Source organism: Marmota monax, unplaced genomic scaffold (genome assembly GCF_021218885.2).
Source record: "Marmota monax isolate L192 unplaced genomic scaffold, Marmota_monax_Labrador192_F-V1.1 WCK01_AAM20220418_F8-fsc00006, whole genome shotgun sequence".
Taxonomy (NCBI): domain Eukaryota; kingdom Metazoa; phylum Chordata; class Mammalia; order Rodentia; family Sciuridae; genus Marmota; species Marmota monax.
This window is the reverse complement of record NW_026693712.1, coordinates 1,513,440-1,534,929: the sequence shown is the minus strand read 5'-3', so window position 1 is coordinate 1,534,929 and position 21,490 is coordinate 1,513,440. Positions and strand designations below refer to the sequence as shown.

At 34.8% G+C, this 21,490-nt stretch overlaps 1 protein-coding gene across 10 annotated transcripts in view; it reads right to left on the bottom strand.

Moving 5' to 3' along the window:
* Csnk1g3 (casein kinase 1 gamma 3) overlaps positions 1-18,589 on the bottom strand; it is a 112,139-nt gene extending 93,550 nt beyond the window's left edge. For 4 of the 10 annotated variants that reach the window (XM_046460115.2, XM_046460117.2, XM_058584205.1 and 1 more), the window contains exon 1: positions 18,154-18,588. The gene's annotated coding sequence lies outside the window, so the exon portion shown is untranslated. Of the gene's footprint in view, positions 1-18,153 lie in introns of all 10 variants that reach the window. The other 6 variants (XM_058584204.1, XM_046460116.2, XM_046460119.2 and 3 more) reach the window with 3 other exon arrangements.
* Positions 18,590-21,490: the final 2,901 nt, after the last annotated feature.

Sequence of the window (21,490 nt, the reverse complement as noted above, 5' to 3'; positions counted from 1 at the left end):
GTAATCCCAGCAACTCAGGAGGCTGAGGCAGAAGGATTGCAAGTTTGAGACCAGCCACAGCAATTTAGCAAGGCCTTAAGAAAATTAATGAGAACCTGTCTCAAAAAATTAAAAGTGCTGTAGATGTAGCTGAATGATAAAGCACTACTGGATTCAATCCCCAGTATAAAAAAAAAAAAAAAAAAGATTTCATGATCCTAAGAAAGTTAAGAATAACTGAAAAGTATACTGTTATTTTCTCACTAAATTGCATTATAAATACATTCTTAGAATTTCAGCTAGAAATATAGCTCAGTGGTAGAGTACTTGCCTATCATGCACAAGGCCCTGGGTTTGATCCAGCCTGACAATAAATAAATGAATAAATAATACATTCTTAGAAAAAAAAATCTGTCCTTAAAACTAGGTAACATTTGTATTTATTTGTTTAACATCCAACCTTATTTTTAAAAAAAAGAAGTTTTTAGAGCCACATAAAATAAACATACCAAATAAAGGACTAAAAAACAGATTTAAGAAATAGGAAGGAAGTAAAATAATGTTATAAGTAAAATGATCTCATTATATACTATGAAGTTTGGTATCCAGACAAAACATATTTATTTCTGTACTTTCTAGTGGTCAAACAAAAATAGAATACAATTGAATATAGGGCTAGGGCTGTGGCTCAGTGGTAGAGTGCTTGTCTAGCATGCATGAGGCACTGGGTTCAATCCTCAGCACCACATAAAAATAAAATAAAGATATTATGGCCACCTCAAACTAAAAAATGAATATAAAAAAAAGAGAAATCCCCTTGTTTAAAAAAAAAAAAAGAAAGAAAACAACTGGATATAAAATTCAGAGTGTTTATTTAAATTCCACTAAAAAGACCTGTTAAAAAGACTAATAAAGAATCCTACTATTGTATGATATCTGCAGATGCAATCAATAGTACAAACTAATATCTGCTTCAAAGAAGCTTTCAATTCAAAAATTACAAAGACATTTTTTTTCTAAAAAAGCTTGAAACTCAGGCATCCATAGAAATAAAAATTATTGAAAGAAGTTTCACAGAACCATGCCTTGCTTACAATTTATTTTAACATAATTTAAATGATTATTTATACTGCTTAATAATATTTTAATTTGTAGAGATTTTTGTCTCTTTAATTGAAATCTTAATCCTTCTACTATTAAAGATAATAAACATGTATTTAGTTAATGTGCATTAAGCTACAAACTGTGCATAAATAGTAATAAAATATGTAACATATTCAATTCTAAAATTATTCTGACATTTAAGTATCTATATTAAAAAGACAGGGAATTCATCAAAAGGAAATTATCCTCAAGAATAAATTAACAAATATGAAATCAATTACTTTGCTTTCATAAATAATTTCAATTTTGATATAGCAACATCCACTAATAAAGATAAAATATGTGCTTCAATATACAGAAAACATTAGACATAATCTGATTATATGAGGAGAAATGTGGGCCACTGGCATACTTCTAATTTGATGACTACTGATGAATCTTCAAAACAGAAAACAGAAAATCAGATTCTCTAATCTGCATGATCCAATAATTTAGGACTTTACAGAGCCAAATGATCTCCTTAAGGCTGAAACTGGTATGGTAAAAATCTACATCTAGGTAAGTCAGTCTAGTATGTTCTACCTCATAAGAAAAACACCAAGACCTAGCTTCCAAAATACTGTTGGAATAAATAGAAAACTGTTACATACACCTGCATATTAAGCATTAAAATTTTCTACGGGTAACTTCATGTTTAGCATATTATTCAATATTCTTTGCAGATGCAAAATTGCAACAAATAAAATTTTAAAAATCAAATTTTACATTCAAACGTTACTCGTCACAGTGTTGATTCCCCTCAGTTTTATTATCTCAAATTAAAAACTCCATATTTAGTACATAAAATGTCTCATTCAGTATGTCAAATGCTTTATTCAGTCTCATAAAAATTATATTACAATACATGTCTTCAGGCTTTTCCAAAATTTAGATGAGTAAGGATATTTGTGATGTGATGGCTAGCCCTTACATCACATGCTTCTATTAGCAGCAAGTGTCCCAGTTACTGGTTTCTGGCATTAGCTCAACTGTGGTTGTCTAAGAAAAGAATAAACACTTATTTTTAAAAGCTAAATCATTAACTGTAATGTCAAAATAAAGATCAATTTCTGTAATTACATACTACAAAAGCTTTCTTTATCTCAGAAAGATTTAGTAACTATCATCTACAACAGTTTATATTTTTGAAACTGAATGCCAGCAATGTCCCTGTACATTCCTATCAAGATCCAGAAATTTCTAGCCTTTAAATTTTTAACACCCAATTCTGTTAGTATTCTCCAAACTGGATCAGAATTCATTAAAACAATTTAATGGATCCTAAGCAACGGTTTTTTAAATGACAAAGTATCTAATAGAAAAGAAAACAGTACACATATGTAATAAAGATAAGTCATGTTTAATGGGATTTTCAGTTCTTTAAATGAAGGTATGTGTATCACTGGTCACAATGCAAAATACATTTCTATAGGTTTGGGTCAAAACATGGTTCCATGGTTAGAGCTACTATAAAATGTAGGAGTATCAAAACATACTGTTAGTCAGTTACAATTAAGGTTATTTTTCAATGAGAAACTTTATTAAAACCTAAATTTCCTCAATAAATATAAATATTACTGTAAGTCTAATGAAATTATTATTCTAATTATCCAGGTCTGATTATTTCTAGTAACTAGAAAGGTTAGGTATGGTTTAAGTGCTAAGATTTAGTTATGGTTTAAGTGTGCCCCCCAGGGGGTGTATGTGTTAGAATTTTGATGCCCAGTGTGAAAATGTTCAGAGGACTTTAAGAGATAAGTCTGAGTAAGAAGGTCTTTATGTCATTAGGGGTTGGAAAAGGTCAAGTTAGTTCTCAGGAGAGTGACTTCTTGGCTCACTATGTGACCTTTCCCTTTCACATATGTGTATCCTATGTTGTCATCAGCCATGAAGTCCTCACCAAGGCCAAGCTCCTGTTGACACCATGCAACTGAACTTCCAGAACTGTAAGCTAAATAAACATCTCTTCTTTATAAAAGTACCCAGCCTCAGATATTTCATTACAGTAAGAGAAAGCCAATTAATATACTAGAAAATGATTGTTTCATAAGTCTTCAAAATGTCTTTTGTGTCCTCTATTTTCAATTTCACAAGTGAATTTATACACTCATACCTGTATCACAGTTCATGTGTCTCAGAGATGGAAAGAGACAGAATACTTAGTGTAAGAATGCCAGGATCCTAAGTATTTATTATATGTTCACCTAGAGAAACACAGATCACCTTCACCTCGTGCCCCCTTAAGAATGACAAGAATCAGCCAGACTCAATGGTGCATGCCTATAATCCCAGAGGCGTGGCTTGGGAGGCTAAGGCAGAGGATCCCAAGTTCAAAGCCAGCCTGGGTAACTTAACAATGCCCTAAGAAACTTAGCATGACCCTGTCTCAAAACAAAAAAAATAAAAAGGGAAAGCACCCCTGGGTTCAATCTCCAGTACAAAAATAAAAAATGAAAATAAAGAAGAAGACTGACAGGAATAATCAAGCCCCAAATTTGTATTATTAAAATATTCACCAAACCAACTGATATGAGCAAATCATCTCACTGTCTATAATCACAAGTGGACTGCAAACCCTAATCACAGCAATGATTAAAAAAAAAAAAAAAAAAACTTGTATGGTGGTGCATGCCTGTTATCCCAGCTACACGGGAGTCTGAAGCAAGAGCATAACAAGTTTCAGATTAACCTGGGCAATTTAGCAAGATTCTGTCTCAAAATATTTTTTTAAAGGACTGGGACGTAGCTCAGTGGTAAAGTACCTTCCTAGCATGGGCAAAGCCCAAGGTTCAATCCCCAGTACTACTGCTACTACCACTACTACTAATAATAATAATAAGAGGAAATATAAGCTGAAAGCCACCAGGGAAAATCATGATCATTTGGGGGCATAACTTTCATTCACTAAATACAGATATTTACTGAGTACTAACCATGCACTAGAAATAGGCATATTTGGTAGAAATACAGCAGTGAACTTGCCCTCAAAGAGATCTCATCTAGCTGGGTGCAGTGGCACATGCCTATAATCCCAGCAGCTCGGAAGGTTGAAGCAGGAGGACCATAAGTTAAAAGCCAGCCTCAGCAACTTAGTGAGACCCTAAGAAACTTCACAAGACCATCACAAAATTAAAAATTAAAAGGACTGTGGATTTGGCTCAGTGGTTAAACACCGCTATGTTCAATCCCTGGTTTGGGACAGGAGACTCTCATCAAAAAAAATCTCATCAAGACTCTTACTGAGCTAAGTACCACCATGACCCACAACCTTTGAAGTACACTTTTAGGTAAATTAAAAATGATATTCTTCTGTTCCTCAGCTGATCAAAAACAGCTGATTCACAGTAGTTATCTTCTATAAAGGCATTACAAACAGAAAAATCAAACACTGAACCACTCACTGCTCCTAGGAAAAATACAAGTTTAGGTTCCTGCCAGCCTCTTTGGTCACAAGATTTTCATAAACCAATCAATACATAATTCGTTGTTTTATGTATGGTTCTGTTGAAAAACACCTTACAGCATTATAACTTATGCCTAACTAAGCTCACTTATAATATATAACTACAAATAATATCCCAGTATAGGCAAAGGTCACAAATTTACAAGGTTCGTAGAAGGGTATTCATGTTTAGGTACTTTAATTACAAAGCTAATATTGTCAGTTCTCATCACAGAATAGACTTAGTATAAAAGATTTTCAATTACAATCAAGTTAACAACTATAAAATTGTAGAATGAAATGTGCAACAAGTGACAGAAACAAATAGAAAGTACAACTGCTTCTTCAGAGATAAGATTTCCTTCTGCCCAGCCTAAATCAAGAGCATATTTCTCTAAAGTGTGATAGCCTGAAGACAGAGACAGAGAATGAATCCAGAAGTACCTTAAACTTCCCTAGGGTTAACAGCATAGTTTTTTCCATGGAGATCATAGCTATATTACTTGAACAAGAAAGAACAGCTCTATATATACTGAGGATTGCATTCACTGAAAAATGAGGCTCCTCTAAGTCATTCTCTAACAAATCTACACCAATAAAAATATTATATTTACAATTATGTTATTGTTATGATATTGCAAGTATACAACCTAACAAACTCTCAGAGTTAAACATACACTTGACATATGCCCCAACAACTCCAATTCTAGGAATTTATCCAAGAGACCATGAAAACTTAAGCTCACCAAAACCTACACACAAATGTTTATGGTAGTTTTATTTGGAATCACCACAAACTGGAAACAAGTGCTAAAACAGTGATGGGAAAAACATTCTGAGATACATCCACACAATGGAATATTACTCAGCAATAAAGAGACTGACTGACACATGCATAATATGGATGAATCTCAAAAGTTTTACATTATTTAAAAGAAGTCAGATTCATAGGGCTACACACCCTGACATTAATCATATGGTTTAAACTAGCCATAAGTATAATATGCACTAAGCAGAATTTCAGGGCAGACTTATTTCTGGCAGAGATAAAATTATAGGAAGAAAAACAGATCAGTGGTCTTTAGGAACTAGGAGTAGGAGTAGGAGTAGGATTTGACTACAAAGCCTAAGGGAATTCAGGGGAATGGTGATGGAGCTGTTTTGTATCTTGATTATGGGAAGAGTGAATTTTAGTGTGTGTAAACTTAAAAGCAGAACTAAGAAAAAAGCTAATATAAAAATCTTAAAAACAAAATCATTATTAATAGAATTGCTCAAAAAATGAATATTTCCTTTAACTAGATTTTCTGGCTAGCCAATATGCATTTAATTTCAACTTCTGTCATTTAACATTTGTCTATAAAAATGTTTCTACTTTTAAGCCTAAATATCTTAAGTCAGATTCTTGTATTTATTATTTCATTTAAACTGGGGTCAATTTACTTGCTTGAGATCTGTCTCATACAATTGTGACAATGCAAACTAAACTGGTTTGGAAGGAACTTGGTGCCTCAGGAGGCATTTAATCAAAGTTCTTCCATATTTAAATTTTCCTAATAAAAAAGATGAAATAATTAATCCATTCATCCAACAAATACATGACCATTGAAGGCCTACCATATGCTAAACACAGGAAATACAAATAGCAAACAAGACAAGCACAATCCCTGACATTAATCATATGGTTTAAACCAGCCATAAGTATAATATGCATTAAATAAAATTTCAGGGCAGACTTATTTCTGTTACCTTTCCAATAAACTGGAAATTTTTCTGATACAGAATACCATAATTTGAAGTTCTTTTCTTGAGCAATACTAATTGGGGTAGAGAAGGAGAGAAAAGGGTGGGGGCAGGGGTGGAACGTATTGGAAAGCAAATAGGAACTAAAAGCTTAAAATGGAAAAAAAAAAAAAAAAGCCAGAAGAATAGGTGTAAAGATTTTTGCAATGAAGTCTTAAAAACAAAATAAGGAAGTTCACAGAAACTAAAACAGAAGCATTACAACCACGCCCCTGCTTCTTTCTGTTATTAAAAAAAAAAAAGGGGGGGAAGCCAAGATATGTTTTAAAAAGGTGGCGGGGGGAGGGGGGGGCGGGGTTCCCTGAAGGTGCTGTAGCATGTACAGAGATAAAATTATATAACTGAAGGACTAAAGACAGCATTTGAAGAATACTCAGTTATGCCAAAATTACCTGAAACATTTTCCATCTTAAACATCCTAATTACACTGTGCTTCTGAGACCACAGTGGGGCCCACAAATTCAGTGCTAACAACTTAATGTCAGGAAAAAAATGGAAAAGCTTTCAATAACTGTTAAAGAAACTAACACAGATTAAAGTAAAATGCCTCTTGATATGTATATAATTACAAGAAAACAAACAAAATTACTAGCATCTTATTAAAATTTTCACAGAGAAGTAAGATGCTAAGTAGTTTCTATTGAGGGGTACATGCAAATTAATGCAAGTACACAGTTTCCCAAAGTTTTTACAATCAAACATGTCTTGGAATTCAGAAAGTCTGGGGATTTTTGATAGATGATAATATGCGTATATACTCAGTGAAGGCTGGGATGAAACAGAGAAGTCTGGGACAATGCATTATAATCAAAATTTGGTATTTTTGCAGTAAAACCTACAAATACATGAAAGCAAGACAACAGTTCAGGATAGATTTCATGGAAAAAATTGATTTGTGTCAAGTATACCAAAAAATCTAGATGCTGGGATTATTAATCAGAAATTATGGTCCTATAGAATAGAACTCATTATTTTTATCATGTGCTGATTTTATTGTGCTGTTTTGGTAAACTCAAAATAATCTAAAAGTTTTCCACAGGTTCATTAATAACATGTTCTCTAAATCTTACATAAAGTTAAATTTATAAACCACATGTTTCTTCTCAGGAAACTTTCAGAAAGCTAACCCTTGCAATCTGTAGAACTCCCAAATCCGAATTTGCCACCATTCAAAAAATATTTCTTAAGTTGAATTGAACATATTGAATTAATCATAAAATGGCTTGCTCCCATTTTGTCAGAGGAAAAATGCTATAACTGGTAGGGATGTTCCTGACCCAGGAAACAGCACCAAATGAGTCACAAAAAGGATCTCGATTTGTCATAAATGTCAAAATAAACCTACAAAACTCTATTATCATGGTGTATTTATATGTATACATTTACTGACTATACATAATATAGACAATATACAATAAGCAACACAATATACTATTTCTGAAGTAAAATATTTCCACTTAAGAAAAAAAGAGACAGGTCCTCATCAACAATGGTATATAAAAAGTAAAGCAGAAGTGCAATTCTAGTAAATAACCATTAAAGTTTCCTCTGTCCTGATGTTTCATGAAAAAACAAAATTCAACTGAATCACTAAATATGATACAGAGCTTAAAATAAATAACTTTTAATTAGCAAAAAATTCTTGCTTCCTTGTAATTTAGAGTAACTTTAAAGATAAGTTTTTATTACTTAGGTCTCAAGATTTCCAGGGGCACCGAATTGATGCCTTGATTTATTTATTTATTTTTAAAGAGAGAGAACTTTTTAATACTTATTTTTTAGTTTTTCAGTGGACACAACATCGTTATTTTATTTTTATGTGGTGCTGAGGATCAAACCCAGCGCTCCACAGATGCCAGGCCAACACGTTACCACTTGAGCCACATCCCCAGCCCAATGCCTTGATTTATTCTTAAAAAAATTTCCTTTTAGCAAACTTTCCAAACCTTAGAAATGGTCAAACTATGCCTACCAAAAATTGATAATGTACAATGAAAATAGCAGCCTCACTAAGGATGCAAAGTTAAAAAAAAAAAAAAAAAAAAAAAACTATGAGAAATGTCACTTCTTACCCTAGTCCTCTAGCTACTACATGCATTTTTTCTGTCACCATTACACCTCATCCCAGATTTAAAGATAGCTTAAAAATAAAAGGAAGTCTTTTTTAAAAGAAAGAAAGAATAGTTACAAGTTGTATATAGAGAGAAGAAGAAATCAGTAATCAGTAATTTTCAACCCTGGAGTAAACTGTAATAATTTCCAGAAATCTTAAAATTTACCAATGTGCTGGCCCTATCCCCAGATTCAAATATAAATTAGCATGAGTAGGTTCCACCGTCTCTCAAACCTTTCTCTTTTCTCATCTATTAAGAAAGTGTTGGCATTCCCAAGCCCATACACAAGACTGCAATGGCTATCTTTAAAACTGCCCATTTTCTTCAATTCCTTGTTGTCACAAGCATGTATATATATATATATATATATATATATATATATATATATATATGTATGTATATACATATACCTGTACATACATACACATATACACACACCATATTTTGACTGGAAATTTTTAAATTAATCCATATAATAAAGTTCATTTTTATTTATTTGATATTCGCATTCCCAAATACTCAGGATTTTTTTCTTCAGTCTTCAGAACACAACCCTCACTAATAATAACCTATTAAGATAAATAGCAAAGCGTGTGATAATAAACAAATACACAATACAAATTCCAGCTAATCAACATTTAATTGATGATCAGAAAATATTCAAAAGAATAATTTTAAAGAATTTATTATATTTTGATACTTTATTAACCACAGACATTTGCAGAATCTCAATTGTATAAAGATATATTAGCTACAATATGTCCTGGCACTAATATGGCAGAAAAAAAAATCAATAAGTAATCTACCAATTTCTTCAATGAAAATTGGTATCACAAGATTCCACATCTTTAAGATTTACATTTTTGGGGTGAAGTAAGTCTTACTGTTTTCCAATCCTTGTAATAAAATAAAATTTTTATAAAAATTTACATTTACTTATCAGGGTTTTTTTTAATGTCACCTACAACTGATACCTCCAAGTTTCATTTCCAAAATGATGCCAGGCTACTTTTGTAATAAAGTAAAATACCATAGCCATATATTTGCACATCATAAAACTAACAGAATACCATGAATTATCTGTTTTTCTCCATTACATTACATATTTGCCTACTACTTGAAAGTACATTATTCATTGCTAGAATAAGTATTTCACAGAAACAGAAAATAAACATGACATAGACTGGGTGTCAGGGGAGAAAAATTTTTTTTCACTTCCCTTTTACCAAAGGAAATTTTGAATATAATCTTAACTCTAATATATCTATAATATATATCTAATATATCATTAAATTTTGAATATAATCTTAACTCTAATTATTCTAATACACTCCTTTGAGTACTACCTGAAGTCAAAACCAAGTAAGTTTAAAAGAAAAAAAAAAAACACAACTTATAATTTCAAAATATTCAGAAATTCACTACTTTTATAAAGTACACTTGTACCCAAAAGTATCACACAACCTATTTCAATCTAAAACTTTAAGGTAAATAATTTTAATAAATTCAATTTTCAGAATAAATAAAATTACAAAGTATCAATGCATTAAATGAGCATTTTATTCAATGTATTATTCAGTGAAAGCAAACTATATGTTTTAGTGTAATTTGGTAGAAAACATACTCCCCAGATTATCTATTTTCTTTCCTCAAAAAATCTACATTATTATTTTTTCTGATAGTAGAAAAAAATGTATAAGCATAGCTGAAAATCCAAATACAGAGAGACACAAAAAGTTTGAAAGCAACAAATCATCCCAAATCTCCCCATTTATAAATAACTATCATTAACATAAATATTCTTCCAGAAAATTGATTTACTCTATATATTTATAACCATACACGTATATATATATGCATGTATATATTTCTTTCCTTTACATATGTTGAAGGTAAAAGAATGTTCAAGATAATTTTCTTTAAAGTAAAAATATAAAAATTGGTCTTAGCTCATTCTGCTTTTGCCATTTCATTAAAGCAGGTCAGATTTGAGATTTTTTTTTTTTTACTTTAGTTTTATTTTATTTATTTATTTATTTTTATTAGCTACACATGACATTATAATGATCTTGGCAGCAGAACAGACATTATGATTGCTGTATGTATATAGGTGACTATATGACCAATGTGATTCTGCAATCTGTACAATCAGAAAAATAAGAAATTATACCCCAATTGATTCAAATGTATGAATTGCCAAGATCAGATTTGAGATTATTTAGTGTGTGTTTCTCTATATTGTTATTGTTGTTCTCCACTTGAGGGGAGATGAAAATCTGTTTGCTTGTTTCTCTTTGAAAGAAAAAAAAAAAGAAAAAGAAAAAGAAAAAAAAAACCCTCTAGCTCTAGCTCAATATTTTCTAAGCCTGAGAACACAGGTATCTGTACTAAAATTCGTTGGCCAACTGATTTACATAGGAGCCCATGATTCTGAGCAAATTTGCAATGTAGACAGCAATACATTTATGGACTCCCACTTCTTGATCAGAAAGTACACTACACTAGCAATTAGCATGCAAGAGTTCCAATAATCAAATGTGTTATTTGAGCATTTCATTCAACCTTCCTATGATTCACCTCAATTCCAAAATTCTGTGTTCCTCCTATGCCTCCTGAATCCTCTACTAAATTTTGGGGCTCTCAAAATAGATAAAAACCATCCTTTCCTATCTTACTGAGACTCGTTAATTTCAAATTTATCTGAAGACAACCTCTCATTTCCTCAATATACTTGTTGTTCCTCACTTTGTATGAGGAACAAAGTAATTTAATGAGATCAAAGATGTGGGCAATTTTTCAACAAGGAGGGCAGATAGCAACTCTGAAAAAAAATGAAACAAGTTTATATCTACAAACTTTTATTTTAAATTAAAATAATTTATGAATTCCAGGGAGGGGGAATGTATAATCCTACAATTTAGATAATCTATTTTATTGACTCAAAGTCTATTAAAAAGCTAGCACTGTTTTTAGCTCTGAAAATATTCAGACCTGAGCATATTTAAGATACCAATATGGAATTAGCTTTCTACCAGTTACCTTTCATCCATTATATCAAAACAACACTTTAGAGTTCAAAGTGCATTCATATGCATTATTTATTTTCAATCTCAAAACAAATAGATATAATGGTCACTATTGATTACCTAACATCCATTTCTCCCACATTATTCCTTCTCACACTACTTTTAAAATATCCTCCTTCTACCATGTAATTCAGGGAAATGTGACAACATCACCAATTACAGGGGATATATCCTGATTAGTAGAAACAAGCCTATCTCCCTTGTCATAACTGGTCAATAAAATATAAAGGGAAAAATTATACTGGTAGGCTTCTGCAGAAGATTTCCTCACTTTTGCAAAAACAGAGAGAGAGAGAGATAGTAAAAAAGACACAGATGGACATAGAAGGAAAAACACTATGCCTTCCTCTGGTCAATGGATTCTAAATGGGATCTTGCTGCCAGTCTAAGGAAGAATCCAATGAACAGAACAGCAGAGCCAAGAAAAACAGGCAGACCACAACTCTGAAGCCTCTCACCTCTCACTCTACCTCTTTATTTCAACGTTCCATTTTAGTAACTACTGCATTTCACCCATTGTAGTGTTGTGAAACCCAGATAAAAGCATGTTCCACATACCTCTCCTTCCCCATCCTGGACCTCCTTTTTCAACTCTGAGTTCTCCTTTCCACTTGGGCTAAGCTAGACAAATCAGGAGGAAGCTACTGTAAGCTATTAGACCAGCATGCTTTTCACAGAGCTCCAGTTGTCCTGATACATAACAAAGATATGGCATTTTCTCTTTCAAAAACAATCTCCTCTACCAATTTTACCCCAGAAGTCCCTGCCTAGGTTAAGGAGATATCAGAATTATTGAAAGGCTCTTCCCCAATGCTGATGCTGTATAAAAGCTGATATACCATATGAAATCAGATCAGGGACCATATTAGAAAATATATGCAAATCAGACTGATCACTTAACCAGATAATTCACTCTAAGGAAGAAATCTCTGGTAGATTCAATAATAACAGAATCTATTACTTTTTCAAAAGAAGATACTAATAAACAAATCTCTAAGTGTAAACTAGGAGTGTAAACTAAGAAAGATGATACTTTTGGAGACACTTCTTTAATAAATTATTAACTAAGAGTTCTTAAGTTAGTGTTAAAAGGAAGTCTTTTAAAAATCTACACACCCTAAACATTTTATTGCTACTAAAATAAAATAAGGTACATTCACAAAGTAATCTTATAATACAGAGCCAAGATCTCCTCTTCAAGTACCAATCTACTGGAAGGAAGTTGTTTTACTTTTCTTGCAAAATCCACACCCATAGTACATCACCTGTGATTTCCAGATTCCATTTCTTAAATATGGAAAGACATCTTAAAAACACTTGAATAGCAATTTTATTGGAGCATCTTTTTAGATTATTTGGTTTTCTTTTTCCCGATCATTTAAAATTATGTCACCCTCGCCTATTTTCATTATAGTTGATTTTAGCTATTCACCTGTTTTCAAAACAACCAATTGATTCTGATACAAACACCTTTACGCCTTCAGAGTTTGCTGAACAATATTTCATTACACTATTTAATAATATCAACTGTAATTGCCACTAACAGTTTGTTGAGTACAAACACAAATCATTCTTGATAAATACATAATAACTAATGGGAATAAATTTTCAAGAGCAAACCCAGAGAGTAGTTTACTGCCACTCAATATAGCATAATCTCCAATCAGTTTTTTGGTTTTTGATTTTGTTTTTTGGTACGAGGGGGGTTGAACCCAGTGGTGCTTACCACTGAGCAACATCCCCAGCCCTTTTTTATATATATTTTACTTAGAGACAGGGCTTCAATAAATTGCTGAGGTTGGCTTTGAACTCAATATCCTCCTGCCTCACCCTCCCAACCCGCTGGGATTACAGGCATGCGCCACCTTGTGACATCAATCAGTTCATTCTATAGAGAGAAATAAAAGTATCATTTAATCTCATGAATGGGTTAAAGAGAGTTCAGCTAAGAAACCTTCTCCTATAATGGATGAGTCTTTGGTTATTCTACCTACCAATCAACCCTCCTAACAATTCACATACATCAGCAACTTCTGAAATGAAGGAAGATGTAAAAAGCATCATATTTTTGGCACTTTATATGAATCTTCCGAATCTTGACAAAGAACATAATGGCAGAGTCAGTCTCTCAATAATCTGCCTCTGCTCACTCCAAAATGTAGCTATCAGCTAAAGAAAATACTTTCAGATAACACTAAGTCATCTAAATAAATGCAATACGTTTGAGCTCAGCTTCAAATCTAATATTACTAGAGGGAAAAAAGCATTAAAATTTAAAAAAAAATAATATCATGAGATTTTATTTAATTCCATTGAATTATAAAAAACATGGACATGATCAAGTCATAAATTTTCATTAAATTTACTTATAACTATATAATACATCATTAGGGAAGAAAATGACTAAAAAGTATGTCTCATCTCCCAAATGCACACTTTAAGTTCATTGGTAAGAATTCCAAAATGATAAAGAATGGAAGGAGAAAATATAATCAATCTCTTAATAAAGAACAAATGAGTGTGTGGCCTCCTCGGGTCCCATAATAGGAGGGAACTTCAAACAAGAACAACTTTAAGATTCCAACTTTGAGAAGGGAACTATAAAAAGCAGCTTCTACTATGATTCTAAAAGTTATTTACCCTCCACACGTATCTCTCTCATTCTGTATCTCTCTCCTTTCATATTTTCTGAGTAGTTAGAGGCCCTCCAAAGTCACTTCACATTAGTGGATAATATATACTTGATTTCTACATATCCCAAGTATGGTTCTTTTCTACAGACTATCATAGGAGTATGTTCTGAGATAGTTTAAGTTACTGGAACCATACTACAGAATCTCTACAATTAGGAAAAGACAGATACCCTTAAAATTACCACTTCCAAGAAATTATATTTTGACAAACCAATAGATATACTAACAGTATCAAGTAATACCACAAAGTACCAACTGCTTCAGAAACAAACCAGTTTAAGATATAAAGTCAGGAGGAAAGAAAGAAAGAAAAAGAGAATTCAAATATTCATTCTGCTACTCCCAAGCTGTGTCTTCAACAGGTTCAATTCTAAAAAACTACTTCCTACTCTCAAAAATGGGAGTTATACCATGCAACTTAGAGCTCTCAACTGTATCATTTATGGTCTCAACACAAAGCCTGGATTAAAACACATTGTAACAGGTGTTACTATTTTTCAGAGAAGTTTAAGGTAACACAAATTCAGTTACAATGTAAATCCATTTTTAATGCTAAGAGGGAAAATCCAAAGAACTTCCTCTGAATCTGACTCTAAATAAATTCAGAAACTGGTGTTGCAAGGGTGGTATTTTTCTAAGCATTCCTTTGATAATGATTAAGTTTGGGATTCAATTATTTTAGGGTCATCTTATATTTAAGATGACTAAAAACCTCATATATGTTTACCTGGAACTGTGGCAGTTTCTCATTTTATCATCCCACTGTTACAGTTAGTAGTTTTCTTGTATAGATTTTTTACATTTCATTCTATCCATAATAAATCTCACTTTCAAATGTACTAACAGTGCTAGAACTACCCAATGACCTATATTTTGCTAGTTAATATTTCAGTATTCCCTCTATTCAGCTGATACACTATTTTGGAAGCCCTTCAAAATTAAGCTATCACTGGGCCGGGAAGGAGGCAGGGCGTGTATATGAAAAAGAAAAAAACAAAAAACAGAATAATGGTGTATTCCCACCATGGAGACTGCAGGATGGATCAGAGGGGACACCGAGAGTAACTGAAGAGCTTCCCATTTCTTTCTGAGTCACATTTTTACAATCTGGATTTATTTCACATAGAACCAATTATCAGATTACCAGACACACCCATATACAAATGCAAGTAAAGAAATATAAAAAACCATGCATAAATTTTTAGATAATACACATTTCTGCTTTCCTCCAGTAGCACGACTATTTTGTAGTTGACTATTTTGTTATAATTTTTTTTGCTTGAACTTAAATATCCTTATTGACCTAACTACTATCAGTATAGAACATATTCACAAAACATTCACGCCTTGAACTGACTCATTTTTAAATACAAGGCATTCTGGACTTCCATGGCCTGATCTCCACCTATTTTCATAGCTTCCTCTTCCACAGGACCTCCTGGTACAGCAACCTATGTCCAGCTCAACAGGTCTTATAACATCCAATCACATGCCTATGATCAGGCTGCTCTCCTGATCTAAAGGAATAATAAACACCCCACCCCCCATTTTGCCTTTTAAAATATTTTAAGGTCCAGATGCAGTGTATTCATTCATTGTAATTCCCCAGTCAAAAATTTATCTCTCTCTCTCTCTCTCTCTCTCTCTCTCTCACACACACACACACACACACACACACACACACATCACTCTTACATGTAGTAAAGGTGAGGGTTGAATTAAATTATTCCTTGATTCTAATCCCAGTACTTTATTTGAAGAAATAAATGACTTTCATTTTGAAGATTTTGTTGATATATTGTTATTGCTTGCAAACTGAATGATGACCAAAATGTCAATAATTACATAATTCATAAATGTTAAGCTGACAAATAGCAGATCAATGAACAAAATAAATCATTACTAAAATAATCTCTCAAAATCTCTGCAGAAAGTCTTATTTATGTCAACAGTAAAAAGAATCTCTCTCCCTTCTTCTAATAAAAACTACTCCTACCTGATGCATATCCTGGAATGCAAGCTCACTTAAAGCAAAAGTATCTGTACATTCTGTTAAGTATCCATGCCAAAACCACACAATGTATTTTATAACATCTTTCTTCCAATGTCTATAAACATAATTTTCATCTTTTGTGCAAACTATAAAGGCCATAACAAAAATATGAAGATAATTTATCTGAACTCAGGAAACAGCTGGAGCAAAGTTTGGAAATAATATAAAATACTAAGCACATTCAAAGAAAAAAGTTACTGAGAATGTCACATATCAGATCTGATTTGTGTGTGTGTGTGTGTGTGTGTGAAAAAATGTTTTCTTAAACCCGTCTCACATCTTTATAATTCTAAATTATTCTTATAATAATTTGTGTGATATTTTCCTTCCACGATGTATTTATATATGGGAAACTTCAATATTCTTCAAAGAGGGGCTGGGGATGTGGCTCAAGCGGTAGCGCGCTCGCCTGGCATGCGTGCGGCCCGGGTTCGATCCTCAGCACCACATACCAAAAAAACAAAGATGTTGTGTCCGCCGAAAACTAAAAAATAAATATTAAAATTCTCTCTCTCACACACACACACACTCTTTAAAAAAAAAAAAAAAAATTCTTCAAAGAAACACATATGACTTTAAAATTAGGGGGGTTTATTTCATTAAGTATTCCATTTTATAGTTTAACATCTCTTTTTTTAATTTTTTTTTTAGTTGTAGATGGACACAATACCTATATTTTATGGTGCACATGCTAGAAGGGCACTCTACCACTGAGCCACAACCCCAGCCCTGCAATATCTCTTACTATCTATAATCAAGTCACTAACAATCACAAGAAATAATTACAAGAGTAAAAGAAGTAAATGACTTATTTTCTTAATTTATCAAAAATAAGCAGGTTTTTCATTTTCCATTTTTATGTATAAGTTATTACCCAACTTGAAGAGGGCCACTGGCTGAACAACCTGGGCACTCATCACAACAGAGTTAAAACTAATTCGCACAGTGTAGCAACAGTAGCTGTCTCCCACACAGACTGACTCTTGCCCATTAACTTTTCCTTCTTTCCTGAAGCCTGAGGTGGGAGAACTGGAATGATCATGACACAGGCCTAACTACCCCCACCCCACAAGCACACACACACACACACACACACACACACACAGTTCCATCACCACACTGCTGACAACAAATGTGGGGATGTAGACCCACAGAAACGACTCTTCTGTGTGCCTCTTCCCCTGCATGAGGAATAAACAAACAAACCAGCACCGTAACAGTAACCAACAGTAATTTTGTTGCCTTTTGACTAATGCCTTGGTTAAGTTTGGAGCTAAGTCGAAAGCTCAATCAAATAGGTAAATCCCTGCCCCCTCCTTTAAAACAAACACCCCCCCCCACGGGAAGTTTATCCCCGAACTGAATGCTGGCCTCTGCTACCTCCTTCCCCAGATCCTTGTCTTCCTCTTATCCAAAGCCCCCATTCCGAAGGTAATTCTGTGGGCACAGCAAGCAGCACCGGGGACTGCATTCACCTCCTCAAAACCCCTTCTAAAAGAAGCCTCCACCTAAAGCCAGCTCGCCCACCTCCCAGGCGTCTCTGCACGCGCCGCACCACTCGGGCAACTTTTGCACCTAGCCCGGCCCCGCCGCCCGCGGGCCCCTCGGCACCCTCATCCCGCGGCCGCGGCCCCTCCGGCCCGCGCCTCCGCGCCGCCCGCCCGGGTCCTCGCCTACTCTTCCCGCGCCCCCGCCCGCGGCGCCGCCCCCGCCGCAGCCCTCCCCAGCCTGCCCAGGACCCCAGCCCACTCAGCCCCACCCGGGAGGCAGGAACCCGCCGCCGTGCCGAGCCTGCAACCGGGCCGGGCCAGCCAGCCGAGCACCGAGGAGGGGGCTTTACCTCAGAGGCGCGGCCGCGAGTGGCGGGGTCGGTCCAGGGCGCGGGCGGCGCCCCCACTCCGATAGTCAGCGGCGACCGGGGCAGCTGCGACGGCACATCACACCCGCCGGCGGCCGGAGAAGGAAAGCAAGCCACGCAGGGAGGGATCGAGCGAGGTAGGGGGGGGGAAGGAACGAGCGAGGGAGGTAAGGCAGCTCGGCCCGGCTCGGACTAGGTCTCAGCACTACTGCCAGTGCTTCCTACCGCCGCCGCTGGCCGGAGAGTCGCCGCCCGGGCCGCTGCTGTCGCCACCGATGCAGTCGGGAATGAATGCACAGCGGCACCTCACTTATCCGGAGGTCAAACATCCTTCTGCCTCGAGCATCCGGATCGGCGCCGGACCCGGAAGTGAACACATGGAAAAAAAATTAAAAAGGAAAGCGTCTCTCTAGCGGTGGCGGCCCCCCGAGCTGCCCGCATCAGCGAATAGAGCCGAGCAGAGCCGAAGATTTCACCGAAGTGCTAGGATTGGTCGGATCGCCGACCGGAAGGGAGGCAGCGTACTCATTGGCTGGCAAGCTTTATAAAACCTAAACCACTCCCTGTCTCCACCTTCGCGCGAGCGGTGCGTAGCGAGAATGAGGAGCTGTAGTAGATGCGAGCATGTTTTTGTGCTTCAGACCGTGAGCACTCCTGTGGTTTAGAAGACCTACTAAAAATTGAACAAGCGAAAAAGCCTTAAGGGCGCCTTTGTGCCAAATCAGGTACCAAGGCTTTTTCAGGTGTGCCGAGACAGCCCTCCAGATGCCAAAGAATCTTAGGGCCAGGAAATGAAGGATGACATCACTGGGTTGACATTTTCTCCCACTTCTTTCTGACCCCAGTGCCATATTAGGGGTTCAGCTGCTTAGAAAAATGAATTGCGGCTTCCATTTCCTCTCATTTGCTGTCTCTAAATTAGAGATACTTTGTGAATTGAAGTAGTCCTCTGAACTATTGAGTGTGGTAGGTATTATGGTGATTTTCAAATAAACCTAGAGTTCCCAGAGGCTGGTCAGAAGTCATCAAGATATAGAGCACAAACTGAAACTTATGTTTTCTCACTTTACTTTCCAGTCCACTTTGTCCACATACAAAGAGCTGATTACATTCCTTCCTCCTTTGTAGTTGGAATGGAGATATGTCATATTGAAAGGCCCCTATAGAAATTGACCCATCAAGAAGGCATTGCAGAGAACTCTAAAACTATAATTTTCTAAATTGTTAGTCTTTCTATCACATATGTTTGAAATTCTTTCAAAAATTAGGCATTATGGTCTGTGCAAAGCAAAAGCATGGCCTGGTGCTATGTTTAAAGATGTGAATTTGTTTATCAAACATTGTTATACTCTTGATACACTCAATATAACAGAAGACTTGTGTTTTGTGTATATGTTTTGCTCCTCCTTTCTCTCAAAGGCTCCAGTGAAACAAACGCATGTTAAAATAATTGAGGATTTATCTTTCCTGTCCCTGCTTTGAAAAACTGATTGTTAATGTATGGAAAGATGCCAGGGTGTTTTGTTGTTTTTGTTGTTGTTTGTTTTTTATGTTTTATAGTATAACCGTGAATTTTTTACCCTTGTCTCCTCACATTCTTCCCCAGACTGAAAGTTAAGAACTGACTGGTATCACCACTTGTAGAAGAGCAATGATAAGAGCACTGCTTCATGCTTAACACACCATCTTTGTATAAGAGATTTAGAAGTAGGCAAGAGGACTGCTGGGTGTTAGAGTGCTTGCTTAGCATGTGCAAGGCCCTGGAGTTGCTCCTACCACTGTGTGTGTGTGTGTGTGGGGGGGGGGGGGGGGGGCTCAGATTTATACATGTTCAGATGTGGGAATAATATGCCTGGTCAAATGATATATCCCAAAGTTTCTGATCTATTCCAGGACCCAATACTAGACAAAAAATAAAGTTAACCCTATCTCACTAAATGAATAAGAAGTGTCTGCAATACAGGATATTCTATTGTCAAATACATGAACATTTAAATATTATTGTCCTCAGCTCCCAACAAACCATTTTATTCTGTCTGCCTCAAAAAAAACAGTTTAGATAAAGAATACAAACCTCACTAAGTTTTGTTAAGTGTTTAAGAAATGCAAGTATAAATATATACAATCAAGTAATATATATTTTACTTATTTTACAATACATTATAATTATACATAAAAGTGGGATTCATTGTTACATATTCATACATTTGCATAATTAATTTGGTCAGTTTCAAATCATTTTTAAATTAAATATGGATGAGAATAAATGTTTGTATTTTTTAATACTTCAGTAAAGATTTTTGGTTAAAATTTGGTCTAGAAACTCCTAGATTAAAATTGGAAAGTAACCTAGCTAGGAAGCAATAAATTTTCAAGTTCATTGTATTATAAGAAAAAAATTGACAATATGAAAGTGGCTTATATCAGTGAAGGAAAAGCCAAACCACAGACATCTCAACTAAAAACCTTTGTTTTCTAATATGATGGCTCAAAATAAGCAGGCAATTTATTATTTTTCATCTGTTATATCACAAATTAAATAGTTCGTGTGTTGTGTCATCCCAAGTTTCCAGGCATTTCCACTCTTCAGGTATTTATAGTCTATTAATATTTTTCATTACTGTTGTATCATAAATCTGTGTTTATGCTGTTTTAGTCTTTTATAACATACTGGAAGCTTGCATTTGTCAGATTTTTCTTTTGACAGAAGCTTTCTTTTCATATTCTACAAATGCTTTGCTTTGTTTGAGAGAGAATGATATGTAGATTTTATGAAAAGTAAAGCTGGTCATTTCCCCTTCTCTGTAAGCAATGAATCTTTTAGTGGAAGAAAGAAAGAAATGGGACAGTTTGATTAAGATTTTAAGCATGAAATATAAAATATTTACTAAAACTTGTCAAAGTAAAAACAGATGAAACATTCATTTTCTTCCAAATATTTTAACCTTAATAGCAATCCTGACTTTAGTGATTTACTGGTTAACATAGGGTAGGGCCTGAGGCACTACCCAAGTATACTATCTTTTTTCTTTTTCAATGTTTTACTTAAGGTAAAGTACCTGGAAGAAGGGTATAATTAAGAAAAAGTAAATGGTCAAGTAGAAGGAGGAAGGATACAAAGTGAGACATTGTAACAGTAGGCAGGGACTGGGAGGAGAACATATTTTAGTAACTTCTTCCCAAGTCAAACCTGCAATCAAGGGCAGTGACAGGAAGGATTTGGGGAGAAAGCCAGTCACCTACAGCAGCTTGATTGGGTTTGGGGGAAGGTATTACTTAGCAAACTTTTGTTCAGATAAATCATAAGTACACCTAGAAA